Here is a 14,476-nt window from a genome sequence, read left to right on the forward strand (position 1 = left end):
TCCAACACAATGTTGTACAAGAAGGATGGGAGTTGGCAGGCTTGTCTTATCCAGTTTCCAGGGGAAATGTTTCCAGTTTTTGTTCATTTAGTAATATGTTAGCTGTGGGTTTATCATAGAAGACACTTATTATTTTTAGGTATGTTCTTTCTGTACGTAGGTATTTGAGGGTTTTTATCAAGAAGGAATGTTGGATTTTATCAAAAGCTTTTTCTGCATCTAATGATATAATCGTGCATGCATGGTTTGTTTGTTTTTTTACATCTATTGATGTATTTAATATTGTTTAGGATCTTATGAATGTTGAACCAGGCTTGCATTGCAGGGATGAGGCCTACTTGGTCATGGTGGATGATTTTTGAGGTGTGTTGTTGAATTTTGTTTGCTAGGATCTTGCTGAAAATTTTAGCATCTATGTTTATCAAGAATATTGGCCTGTAGTTCTCTTTTTTTGTTGGGACTTTACCCAGTTTGGGTATCAATGTGATATTAGCTTCCTAAAATGATTTGTGGAGAATTCCATCTTTCTCAATTTCCTGGAATACTTTCAAAAGAATTGGTCTCGAACTCCTCCTTGAATGTTTTGTAGAATTCTGCTGGAAAACCATCTGGTGCAAGGCTTTTTTTTTTTTTTTGTAGATAGTTTTCATATGATAGAGTCAATTTTCTGGGTTGTTATTGGTCTATTTAGTGTCTCAGCGTCCTCTTGTTTCAACCTGGGGAGGTTGTGTTATGTCAGAAAGTCCTCCATTTCATTTAGGTTATCAAGTTTTTTTCCCATATATGTGTATATAGCAATATCTGATAATCTTTTGCATTATAGCAATATCTGATAATCTTTTGCATTTCTTCGGGATCAGTTGTGATTTGATCTTTTGTATTTCTGATTGTGTTTATTTGGGTTTTTTCTTTTTCTTGGTCATTCTGGCTAGAACTCTATCAATCTTGTTAATTCTTTCAAAGAATCAGCTTTTTGTTTTATTGATGTTTTCTATGATATTTTTGTCTTCTATGTCTCATATTTGGGCTTTTATTTTGGGGATTTTGATTATTCTGCTAAAGTTGAGGTTTTGGTGGTCTTCTCTTTCCAGCTCCCTTAGGTGATTTGTTGTGCTCTCCACTTGTGATCTTTCCATTTTCTTCTTGTGTGCTCATAGCAATATAAATTCCCCTCCTAGAACTACTTGAATGGCATCCCAGAGGATTTGATAAGATGTTTCTTCATTTTCATTTGTTTCCAGGAATCTTTTAATTTCTGCTTGGATTTCAGTGTTGACCCACTAGTTGTTCAGCATCATGCTGTTTAGTGTCCATGCTTTTGTGGGTTTGGGGGAAATGTTTTTAGTGTTGATATTTATGTTTATTCCATTGTGGTCTGAGAGTTTGCATGGCAAGATTTCAACCTTATGGAATTTTTTATGCTTGATTTATGACCCAAGATGTGATCGATCTTGGAGTACATTCCATGTGATGATGAGTTGAATGCATATTCTGTGGTTGTGGGGTAAAATAATCTATAGGTATCTATTAAGTCCATTTGGTCAGGTGTCAAGTTTAGATTCTGGATCTCCTTGTTGATTTTTTTGCCTCAATGATCTATCTAGGGCTGTTAGTAGGGTATTCAAGTTCCCTGCTATAATATTGTTAGAGTCAAATTTTTTTTAGTTTACTTAGTAGTTGCTTTATAAATGCTGGTGCTCTCATGTTGGGTGCATATATGTTTAGGATGGATATATCTTGTTGAAGATTGAACCTTATCATTATGTAGTGTACTTTTGCATCTTTTTAATTTTTGATAGCTTAAAGTTGCTTTGTCTGATATTAAGATAACAACTCCTGCCTTCTTTTGTAATCCATTTGCCTGGAAACTCATTTTCCATCCATTAACTTTGAGTCTGTGTGTATTCCTTGAATTGAGATGAGTCTCCTGCATGCAGTCAATAATTGGGTCATGGTTTCTTATCCAGTTTGTCATTCTGTGTCTTTTCAGTGCCATGGTTTAGTCCATTCACATTCAGGCTGATCATTGAAATGTGATTGTTTATTGCTTTCATGAGGTTCTTATAAAGTTTTTTCTTTGTTTTCTTTTGGCTTTGGGGTTAATGAATGTGTGTTTTCAAGTTTCTTGTTACACTGTATTCTCTGTTGATTCTGGACTCTGCTGTTCTCTTGGGAAGTATGTGGTCATTCTTTTTTTTTCTTTCTTCTGTGCTTAATATTTTTTTAAGGGTCTCCTGTAGAGCTGGTCTGGAAGCTGCATAATCTCTTAGGGATTGGATGTCTGGGAAGGATTTTAATTCTCCATCACTGATGAAGCTGAACTTGGCTAGATAGGAAATTCTTAGTTGAAATTGTTTGTCTTTGAGGGCTTTGAATCTAGGGCTCCAGTCCCTTCTTGCTTGTAATGTTTCCATCGATAGGTCTGCTGTTATTCTGATTGGTTTTCCCCAGTAAGTAATCTGACCTTTCTCTCTTGCTCCCTTTAGGATCTTTCCTTTTGTGCCTACTTTGTGTAGGTAAAGTCCCATGTGTCTAGGGGTTGTTCTTCTGATTGATGTCTTGTGGGGGATCTCTGTATCCCTTGTGCTTGGCTGGTCACATCTCCACTGAGATGGGAAAAAGTTTTCTTGGATTACCTCCTGGAATACTTGTTCCAAGTTGTTCTCTATTTCCCTTTCTTCTTCTGGGATACCAATTAGGCATATGTTGGCCTCTTAATGTCATCGTACATCTCTTATAAGCTTTGTTCATTCTTTCTGAGGCTTCTTTCAAAGTTATTTACAGATCAGGTTAAGTCCATGTTCTAGTCTTCAAGTTCTGAGATTCTTCCTTCAGTGAGATTAATTCTGCTTTCCATGCTTGTCATCTTGTTATTTATTTCCTGGAGGAAATTTTTTACTGCCAGAATCTCTGTTACAAGTTCTTTGAGTGTTGCATCTTGTGTTTCTTGAATCTTATTCACTGTTTCCATGTATTCCCTAATCTCCTTCATATCCTGGAGCCAGTCATTCTTGACTTCCAATGTTTGGGCACCAAGGTCTGATTTGTCAGGTATTTTGTCTTTGGTACACTTGAAATTGCCTGTAGTATTCCTTTGGTTGTCCTCATTTGTGATATATCTCTTGTTTTTCTCTTTAGTTCTGTTATTCAGTGTCAGTGGAAGAGGCTTTCTCTTCTGAAGTTTGCTCACTACTTTATTCTTCCCTGATCCTAGCTCTAGATTTGTTCTATTTTGAAAAAAGGATGGTGTATGGGAAGATTTGCAGTCTCTTGTGGTTTTTGAAATCTGAATAAAGTAGAGGATGTGGTGCTAGGATTCAGAAATTACTTGCAAAATACAATGTTCACTTATTGTGGTATGTGTTCCTTGAGACACACTCTCACCACCACTCTACAGGAAGATGCAAAGCAGAAACCAATGCAAAGAACAATTGAACACACACACACATAGAGACATACACACATACCCCAAACAAACTGGAATAACAACAATTGAAACAAAACAAAGAGTAAATAAAAAACCAAGAAAACTAAACACACACACACACACACACACACACACACACACAGACATACACACACACAGAAATACACACACACACCCCAAAACAAAATGGAAAAACAATTGAAGCAAACAAAAGAGAATACGCAAAAACCAAAAAAACTAAACACACACACATGTGCCTAGCATAAAGTGATTAGAGAAGAAAAACAGAAAGACTGGAAGAATAGAAGAAAAAAAAGGAATACAGATCAAACCCTCACACATATATTGACACACACATTAAAGTATAAAAAATGAAAATAAAAAAACCCAGAATAACAAGAGTAAAGACAAACCAACGACAACAACAAAACTGAAAGATGACCACTCAGTCATTCACATACACACATAAACAGAAAATGACAAATAAAAGAAGAAAGAAACAGAAAAAGAAAGGAAAAACTTTTGTGGGTGGCAGATCAAACTCTCACATACACATTTATGTACAAGGGAAAAATATTTTTAAAATAGAAGAACTAACAAACAGTCAAAAAAATTTTTAATTTTCTAAAAATTGAAAATTAAAAAAAAAAAATCCGCCTTCTTGTGGCAGACTCTGTAATTGTTCCTCTAATCAGGTCCCTCCTGCAGAGCCACCTCTTTCACTCCTCAGTGTCTGAAGCAGGGAAGGAGGAGGGGCAGTGGAGGTGGGTGGGGCTGCAGTCTTCCCCTCCCACTCTCCTATGGTCAGGGAGATCTCCTCTGGTGGGGTGTTATGGGATTGTCTCTTCCCCAGGTATGTACTCACAGGAGGGTGCCCTAGCCAGGCCTATCCTGGAATGGAGTTCTCCTCTTATGACTGATATCCAGGCTCCACCTAGGTTTGTCCCTCTCAGTCACTTCCCAGCAGTTTGGGTCTGATTTTCAGAGGATCGCTGGGGACAAGAGGTTTGGGTCAGCCCCAGACTCACCACTGATCTCTTTGGAGCCCTTTCTCATTCTTTTCTGGCCACATCCTTTGTCCTGCAGCTGGATTTGGGTAGGGGGTGGAGCACCTGGGAGTCAGCACTCCTCATTCACTCCAAAGTTTGACCTTTCAGGATATTCCCTCTGGGTCATGATCAGTCCCTTAGTAGTGGATCCACCTGTCACAGAGATCTGGTCTGTTGTTCCGTGGTGAGTGAATCGGAGTACTTTCCTGCCCCTCCTTCAAGATGGTGGTGGGGTGCCTCTTGTCCTCTTCCATAGGACTTTGCCTCTGGACTCCCTCTGCAGCCCCTGCTGCCAGTGCCCTACCAGGTGCTGAAGTGGTGAGCAAAAGCCAGGAGCCAGCAGTCTCTCTCCTGCTGCACTGGTGAGGGAGGGCCTTGGGAGATATTTTCTTCCTGCAACTTTTGTCTGTTTAAAATAAAATAATAGCACTCACTTCTACAACCTGGGAAGGGCCAGGGATGAAGCAGAGAAGCTGCAGCACCAGCCGCTGCATCAGAGGCCTGGTCACTTGCTCACGAGTCCCCACTTAGATAGTCTTTCCCAGCATTTTCTTCCCAGGGAGACTTTGTTGTTTTGAAAAAAAAAAAGGTAAGGAAAAAAAAAGAAAATGGCACTAGGCTTCTGCATCTTGGGAATCGCTAGGGTCCAAGCCAGCAACTGTGGCACCAGCCACTGCACCAGGAGCACCCTGGCTGCCAACTCCCTAACCCTCACTCAGTCACTCACACACCCACTCGCTCACCAACGTGTACACAAAGTTTTCCATACACTCACTCACATGGGGACTCACATAGCCCTACTGGCTGGCCATTATCTTCCTGACTTCCTCCCACTTTCACTTTTAGACAGTAGCAGTTGTTGGTATTAAGTTACAAAATATTTGGAAGTGGCAAATGTCAGGGAAAAAATTAACAATACATATTAAGCATGGAATGGTTCAAGGAGAGTTTCCATGCTCCTTGGTACTTTATTAATCAATGGGAAAAGGACAAAGCACAACAATCCTCTTAGAAAGCAGCGTGCAACATTTGTGAGCAAGACAGCATTTACCAACTCTGTTTGAGTAAGCTGAGGAAGTCTTATTTATAAAAACAAATACACTCCTTCTTCAAAAGCAAAATATTATTGATGGCATTCCAACGAGAATGCCATCAATATTCTCGTTTTCCATCTTCAAATATATTTTAATCTTTCCTCTGAAGGACAAAGGTGAACTGTGAAAAAGTTGGTCCATCACAGCTGGAGAAATTCACCTTCAAGAGTTTATTCTCCTGATGTGGGGCAGAAATTATACAATTGGAATAAAAAGACAGCTAGTATAATTGCTACTCTCTCAGTTTCTCCTCTGCCTGGGTGATAGCTCCCTAAGGTGTTTATCATAACCTCTGACAAATGAAGCAGCAGATAAGAAAGTTTCTCCAATTCAAAAACAAGGATTCAAATCTTCCAAATTTGTCTGACTGTCCCTCCCAATTTTGTTTGGAGGAAGAGACCTATCTAAGTTGTTCTAAAAATACAGACTGATGTGAATCAATATTTTATGAAGTTATTCCTTATCAAGAAGAATTGAAGAAAATATATGAAATACTAGAAATGCATGACTTAAATAATTTATTTTTGTCCCATGTCAATATGCTACAAACATACTATTTCCCCAGAACAGAAATGTAGCAAACTATTTCCCCCAGACAAAATTTGCCATGTATCTGGATGTTAACACACAGACATCTTTTTCCTAATTCCCCACTCACACTACCATCAGTTTTTATTACTTAACATATATTGAGAGCTGTTCTGAGTTTAAAGTTCAATTTGTGAAGTGTATGCACAATTTTTTGGCCTTCCCACATTACCATTTTAATTTTATCTTTTTCCAACTGAGGCTATGCCACTAGAATTGGAAAGGAATAGCTTTTTTTATATATATATTAGAAAAACTTTAAAGAAAAACCATACTAAGAAATCTGGCTGCAGGCCAGACGTTCATGTGTGGTATTAAACATGGGTTAAAATGATCAACTCCATTTCTGTAGTCAGTTTAAGAGCAAGCTCCCTTTGTTTTGAAGCTCTTCACTTTCAATTCTTAAATTATAGGTAAAGGAAAAGTCTTTCAATCATTTTATAGTTCCATAATTCTTTACACAGGTGTAGTAACTAAATTTTTTAAAAAATCACACTTGAAGTTCCCCAAATTTTCTTAAGAAATTTAGGTTTAAAATGAATATCAGGTTGGGCATGATAGATGACTTATGCCTGTGATCCCAGTACTTGGGGAGGCAGAGGCAAGAGGATTGCTTGGGCCCAGGGTTTCGAGACTAGCATGGCAACTTGGGGGAGAGCACATCTCTACAATACATTAAAAAAAAATTAGCCAGGCATAGTGGAGTACCTCTGGTTCTAGCTACTTGGAAGACCGAGGTGGAAGGATCACCTGAGTCCAGCAGATAGAAGCTGCCATGGCCCTAGTGAGTCACTGCACTCGAGCCTGGGTGACAGAGTGAGACTCTAAAAAAAAAAAAAGAATATCAATGTTTGCCCTTTTCTGGAAGGTCATGATAGTTCTGCAGAGCTAGCAAATGACCCAAGGACAGAAACAGAAATACATTTCTTGACTTCTGGCTTCACCTGATGGCAGTCACATTTAGAATAAGAAGTGGTAAAACCAAATACAGTGGGCAGGAGAAGGGCAGTGACAAAAACTAAAACATACCTTATATAAGTTAAAGGCAGTCCAAACAGCATTAGCAAGCATGAACACAAACTGAAAGAACAGATTTTCAAAATTTTCTGTCTTTGAAAATGCCAAATATTGACTCTACAAAGGTCAGACAATTCCCAGAACTGACTCTGTAAATGACTAAACAAGTCTCACGAAATTTTCTACAGACGAGCCTGAAGTGTGCAACAAAGGTAGGCTAGGCCAATACTCAGTGCACAAAGTTCCCTGCTCTGCTCCAATCAGGATCAGAATAACTGTCCCCCTCCCAAAGTTATCTTCCCAGGATGAACACTGCATTTTGTCAGCCCAAAGCTGCCTTTTAAACTGATGGATGAATACATTCACAATCTTCCTGTTCCTTTTATGATACTCATATATGGGGTTTATTTTGCTACAATATTTTTTTTCTGGTAGAAACAAAAGAAAGAAAGAAACAAACAAAAAACCTCAAATCAACCAAACAGAAAAAGGGCAAGATACTGCAATCACCTACTTTTCCTCTGTCTGGCAATTTAAGTCACAGATTACTATCAAAATTATGGGAGTCAGAAAACATTTCAAAATGTTGCCAAAAGACATAAGGGTCATTATTAAAAAGCCACTAGCCTTATCAGCAGACTTATATCCTCTGATGTGTTCTCCTGAGTAAATTCTGAGTAAGACACCTCTGTAAATGTAAACATTTTGAATCTTGTTAACAAACCAGAGAAAAGGGTCAAAGAGGGGCATTTATAAAACCTTAGTTGGCAAGAATTGACACCCATAGTTACAAAGAGTGAATCATCTTAGCCAGTAGTAAAGAGTTTCCAGCTTCAAATGAATGTATTTTCTTGAACTCAAATTCTAAGAAAATAAGACTAAAATGAGACAGAAACAGCTTTCTCCCTAGAAGATAGCAGCTTGTGGCAAAGTAAAGCCAGGTTTCAAAGTTCCTTTTCACTAGAATTTCATACCAGTGAACTCTTGTTCATCCATTCTAAAGCAGGCAGACTTCATAGACGTCTCTAGAATTCTGATGCAACTGTCATATGATGCTGAGATCACTTATTCTGATGTACACCGGTCTACGTTCAATATGAGAAAGATCACATTTCTTGCACTTCTTAAACTGCTCACAATCTGAACCTTCAAGTGTGCATTTGGGTGTCACTTTTAGGCAGAAAAGGAGGACATTTATCATTCTGGATTAAATGGTAGGAAGGCTGCCTGTGACAAAGGCCTAGTGCAGGATGGATTTAGAGTCGATCATACTCAGTGATCTATCACAGAAACAAAGAACGGAGTATCATATGTTCTCACTCATAAGCGGACCTTGAACAATTATAATACTATAAGAAAGGGATTGGCAGTAGTGGGAAATTGTCAGGGGAGGGGGGCTGGGATTGACAGTTGAGGAAGACTGTTAGGGGAGAGAGGGGCATATCTCATCAACAATTGTACCTGCATAATCAATGTTTGTATACCTAACCCCGAACTGTACCCTACATCTTTATAATTTTAAAAAAAAAAGAACTAAATAGCCTTTGGCAATCTCTCTTCCACATTTGACCTGCATGTTAAAGGTCTCAAAGACAGTGATAACATGAGAAAATAATAGCAAACTAAATCTGTTGCGCTGTTACCTTCAGCATGGAAATATTGTGAAGTAGAGATTTTAAAAGGAAGAAAATAATGTGTCATAAGAAACCTGACAAACCCATGATGTAGTTTTTATTTCTAAACAAAAAGGAGTGGGGCAAAGCACAGTTCCTATATCTAGCAGCTTCATTTACATTTTATCCTCAGAGAGCTAGGCTTACCTCTTAATTGTCCCATACCTCAGCTCCATCATTGCACGCTGCTATTAATTTTTGCTTTTCTTTGCCAGGAGCAAGATGAATTTTCCTCATCCAACTTAATTGTATAGGAATTCCTCTAAGGACAAACAAACAAAACATCAAAGTGATGTAGAGTAATAACTAGTCACCAGAAACTACATTCAACATCTCTTACTATTCCCATTTCTGATAGGTCTGATGATGGAGGAACCACTTTACTTTCTGAGATTGGGTGCTGCATCTGACAGAAAGAACTTGTTCTTTATTGTCAGCTGGAATAATGTCACAGCAGTTCTGCATGAGCCACTTCCAGATCAGGTACTCCTATGAATGACAGGAGAGCTTGGCTCAAAGCCCTTCTTCCTAAATTATATGACAAAGGACCCAAAGTTTCATACTATACCTGACCATGTGTATCAATTCTACTTGTCAAGTTGAAAGCTGCCAATGGAAGTGTATCAAGACGTTACTCTTCTTTTTAACTGAGTCTTGGCTCATACCAACGCTATTGGTAATTAATGGGTATAATGAATAAAGTTATTTTAATAAAACTTTATTAAAATGAGTTTTGCTAGTATAAGTGTCATCAAATTCTAATATAGAGTTCAGATACTAAAAGAGCTACATAGCATATCAATTTCAACTATGATGAAATAGATTCCAATTTGATAGACATTAAGTTGTTAACTGAGCTAGATTTATAGACAAGGGATGTCTTTTGAAAAAGAAATGCTTTAGAAAAGAGGAATTTAATTTTTAAAAACAGACAGAGAGGGAAGGAAAGTCTTTCTGGAGATCTGACTCAAACTTCTCTCTGCAAAGAAATAACTAAATCCATTCCAAGGAAAACTCAAAGTTCTTTGTGCAATAAATTTTCTAGTGGAAAAAAGGATACAGAGCTTCACTGATACCTTCTGGAACATTCTGGAATAACAAAGTGGAAGAAATGCTCCTTATTATGGTCATGTATATAGTGAGAATTCACAGAAAGTTCTGCATAGAAGGTACACATAGAAATAAAAATATAAGAATGAAACACTGTTGTCATAAATCTAATTTGGGGGAAGAGAAGAACTTGCAGTTCTAACAGATCCACAGAGGCACTAGCACAGAGCTTAGCACCCTGCGTTCTGGAGTCAGACTGCCTGGACTCGAATCCCAGCTTGACCACTTAAACTGGTGTGTGATTTGGGGCATATTTACCTAATGTTTCTATGCCTTGGACTTCTCATCAATAATGTAGAGGAAGTTTGTGAAACTTGAGTTGTTATTAGTGTGAATAAACTTATAACCTGGTACCTGCCACACAGTAAATAGTCAATAATGTTAGCTACTAAATAATATTGCTTGCCAATTACTTTTGTATTTATGGAAAGACGCCTTTAAAAAAAAACAGTTTGTTTTTGCATTTATCATATGCTGTAAAAATTCACATGGTATCCATGGTAAGAAGTAGGAAAACTCCAGTGGTTTGCAAAACTGACTATTAGTAGACTACTACAGACACCAAATACTGCATAAATCCTGGTGGTAGTCAAGACACAAAAGAAAACCTGAATTTAAAAATCAATATTATAATCAACCCAATAATAAGAAGTTTATATTATATATGAAGCAACACTTCTAGATTTTATGTCTATTTTCCTAACCATATAAACAGAATATCTAGTTAAGAATTTGCCTTTACTTAAACTTCTGAAAATAGATCATAAAGGACACTGCAGCTTTCCTCTTACACTCTTGTATCACTTGATGGAGGGATGCCAACTGACATTTTGTTAGGGAACTCATGCAGTCTTATGGAGAAATACACAGGAGGAAGAACTGAGGTCTCTTACCAACAGCCAGCAATTAATTAGCAATAGTCATGTGAGTGGGCTATCTTGAAGGTGGATCCTTCTGCTTCAAATGACTGTAGCCATAGCCAATATCTTGATTGCAACATCCTAAGACCCTTAACCACCTTAAAACGTGGGGACTGGATTCTACTAGAGCATTCCATTTTTAGATAGCAATGTTAAATAAGTATACATGTTTTCCAAAATCTTCTCCTGCATCCATTTTACCATGATAATAGCCAGTAATCGTCAACAAAAACATTTTTGTAATCTGTCTATTAAAAACATCCTGTGCCAGGTTCAGTGGCTCAGCCTATAATCCCAGCGCTTTACGAGGCCAAGGTGAGTGGATTGCCTAAGCCCGCAGGTTCGAGACTCGCATGGGCAATTTGGCGAGACCTCATCTCTACAAGAAATCAAAAATTAGCTGGGCGTGGTAGCAGGCGCCTGTAGTTCCAGCTACTTGGAAGGTGAGGCGGAAGGATCCCCGGGCCACAGCAGATCCAGGCTGCAGTGGCCGGGAGCAGCCACCCGCCACTGCACTCCAGTCTGAGTGACAGAGTGAGACTCCGACTCAAAAATAAAATAAAATATAAATAAATAAAAATAACTTGTGAGATGCATGCTGACACAGATTAGTACATTCAAAATCTTAGTTATGGAATTCCACAAGGCCATAAAAGGATATAAATTTGTTAGTAAGGATTAATAATATTATACTTACAACCTGATTACTATCATCCAAAAATAGTACTAGATTGTAATTCAAATCCTTCAAGGTAATGCCTAACGTGGGAAGAGGATGGATAGTAAAGTCAGACAGACAGACTTGAGCCTAAAACACTGCTCTTTCGCATAACTAAGCAGAGTAACTTGGGAAAGTTACTTATTCCCCCTCAGTTTTCTTACAGGTAAAATGGAGAGAATTCTTCATGGATTATTTTGGGGATAAAAATTAGTAGTACATGGTAAATATTAAATCAAAATAGTTATGTTATTCTCTGGTAGTATGGAACAAGTTTAATGGATGACAATATCTCCTTAAATAGCAAAACTGATTTACATCAAACTTCTCTGACAAAACTTTCCAAGTCAACTATGTCTTCACTGAATAAGGAACCAAACAAATATTTGATAAAAACTCTTGATGAAGATTTAATCATAAGTTGAACTCACATCTGGTAGAACCCAAGCACTGTATTTCACTGAGTTTCCTTGAACAGTGAGATGATAAACTTCACCATCATTACCAGTAAATACAAAATGCTCCCAGACAGAGATGTTCTGACTGAGTTCAGATTTACTTTCTGCATCCTGCAACAAGCTTTGGGAACGGAGGAATATAAGATAAAGATATATCTTTTCCCTAGAGTGGTGCTTATATTTAATTAGCTTGCCCACAATATAGACGCATTAACAGAAGGTCCAAAACTTTTTAAAATATCTGAAATGAATCTTTGCCCAACTAATAATGGAAAAACACAAATCACTTCCAAATAGTCATGCCATAAGAGGAAATTTACCCAGTACAGAGGAAAATGGTGATCTAACTTAATACAAGGAAAAGAAACTTCGTTATTTTTGCTGTGGAATTCTCAATGGAAGAGAGGATATCAGTCGACCCATTATTATCTCTGAAGCTTTTGCTATGTAAAATGGGCATAGATGGGGATGGTACACAAACAGAATTCCCAAGATATCTTGTTTAATGTGCACAAATGATAATATGATCTGTCTGTATGTCTGTACTTCATTTAAATTTCAGAAGCTGAAGTTGATGAAACATGTACTAAGAATGATCATATTCACTATGAGATGCTGATGGGTAGATATGTTATTTACCACACTAAACAACAGAGCACAATAATAAAATTAACTTTTCAGTAATCTGGATATGTACTGAAATATGAAACTAAGTATGTTCAAAAGCACAGTCTAACTTACTCCCACATATATCTTCAGATGACCCTTGTCAAGTTCCCAGACATGATACTAATATTACAAATGAAAGTGGCAGGAAACACTGTACTGTATCTGATCACAGATGACTCAACAACACTCAGCTCTGTATCTGAGCCTGTGGTCTGGCGGACCATGGCCTCTCAAGTAGCAAGCTGTTTCTTTCTCAGGCTCTTCAAAGTGTAGATGGTGACCACTCCTGTGAAATAAGGACAGACTTCCAGAATAGCTGGACATACTCACCCTTTCCCAGGATCATTTATTAGTACTGCAGATGAATCCACAACTTGTTCTTTAGATTTTTACCTATTTGCAGAAAGGCTGAATGAATGCATTGTAATTAGACCTTAAGGTAGAAAAGTATAATGGCAGATTTCCAATAGGTCTTGTGATGCTTTTTTTAATTAACAAGGTGAAAATAATGAATTCATTTATAGGATCTCCTGTTCCCTACCTCCTCCCCTACTCCTTATGTGCACAGGGTGAGATCATCACACTCCTCCAACCAGGGCCCTTCATCATCCATACATCTATGCTAAACCACTTATTTTATTTATATATTCTACCAAGTCTAAAGCCATAATCCAATATACTCTAATGTGCAAGTTCTAACATGTAGTTATTTCACATGCATGTATTTCTAATGTACATACATAGCACTGTATTTCTATATCTCATCCTGTTTCTTACTCTTTTCACTATTTTAAAACTATTTAATTCCTATCTATCCCTGCTATGTCAAACTCCAGAAATTGGTGCATCAACTAATTTTTATCTGTCTGTTCTCTCATCAAAAAACATTCAAATTGTCTCCAAACTCCCATGACGACAAACAACATTACAGTCACTGGCCTTGAAAAAACTCCTTTATGACCAAGGGCTCAACAGACACATTGCATGCCTGTGGTTGGATAAGTACCGCAGGCTCATACAAAGAATCATTGCATTGGTCTACCAACAGTGCCTAAGGATTGCTATACTCCGCCAAACCTTGATACTATATGGTTGCCAGTTTTTGTTAGTCTCAAAAGTATATCCATACCAAGCTTGCACACCTCTGAAAACTGGTGAGCTTGAACATTATCTTATAAGCTTGTTGTCCTTTTAGGTTTCTCTGCCATGCATTAACTCTTCACATACTTTGTCCACTTTTCTTTGGGGGTTTGCTGCTTTTTCACTACTAATTTGTAGGAATTTCTTATTCATTTTAGACATTGGAAAATTTGTTTTCCCAAACTCTTCTGTATTTAACTCTGTCAATGGCATCCTCCACCAAACAAAAAGTATGGATCTTGATAAATTAAATTCATGGAAACTGCTTTGCCTTTTGGTTTGAGTTTCTGATGTCCTTTTCTGCCCCCAAATCACAAAAATATCCTTCTATATTTTGTTATAATACATTTTATAACTTTACTTTTGTACATTTAGGTCTTTAATCCTGTGAAGCTCACTTCCATATATGGTATTAGGTAGAGATCCAGTATTTTTCTCCATAAAGAGACAGTTTTCCAATATTGTCTAGTAGGCAGTCTATCTTCCTCCTTTGTTTGATGTGCACTACTTTACTGTACAGTAAGTTCCCAAGTTTTCATGGACCCGTTTCTGAGCTCTTTATTGTTTTGGCTCATTTCCTATTCTCATGCCAATATGGCACTGCTTTTATTTC

The sequence above is a fragment of the Carlito syrichta genome, unplaced genomic scaffold (genome assembly GCF_000164805.1).
Source record: "Carlito syrichta isolate Samal-C Ts95f unplaced genomic scaffold, Tarsius_syrichta-2.0.1 Scaffold303172, whole genome shotgun sequence".
Lineage (NCBI taxonomy): Eukaryota > Metazoa > Chordata > Mammalia > Primates > Tarsiidae > Carlito > Carlito syrichta.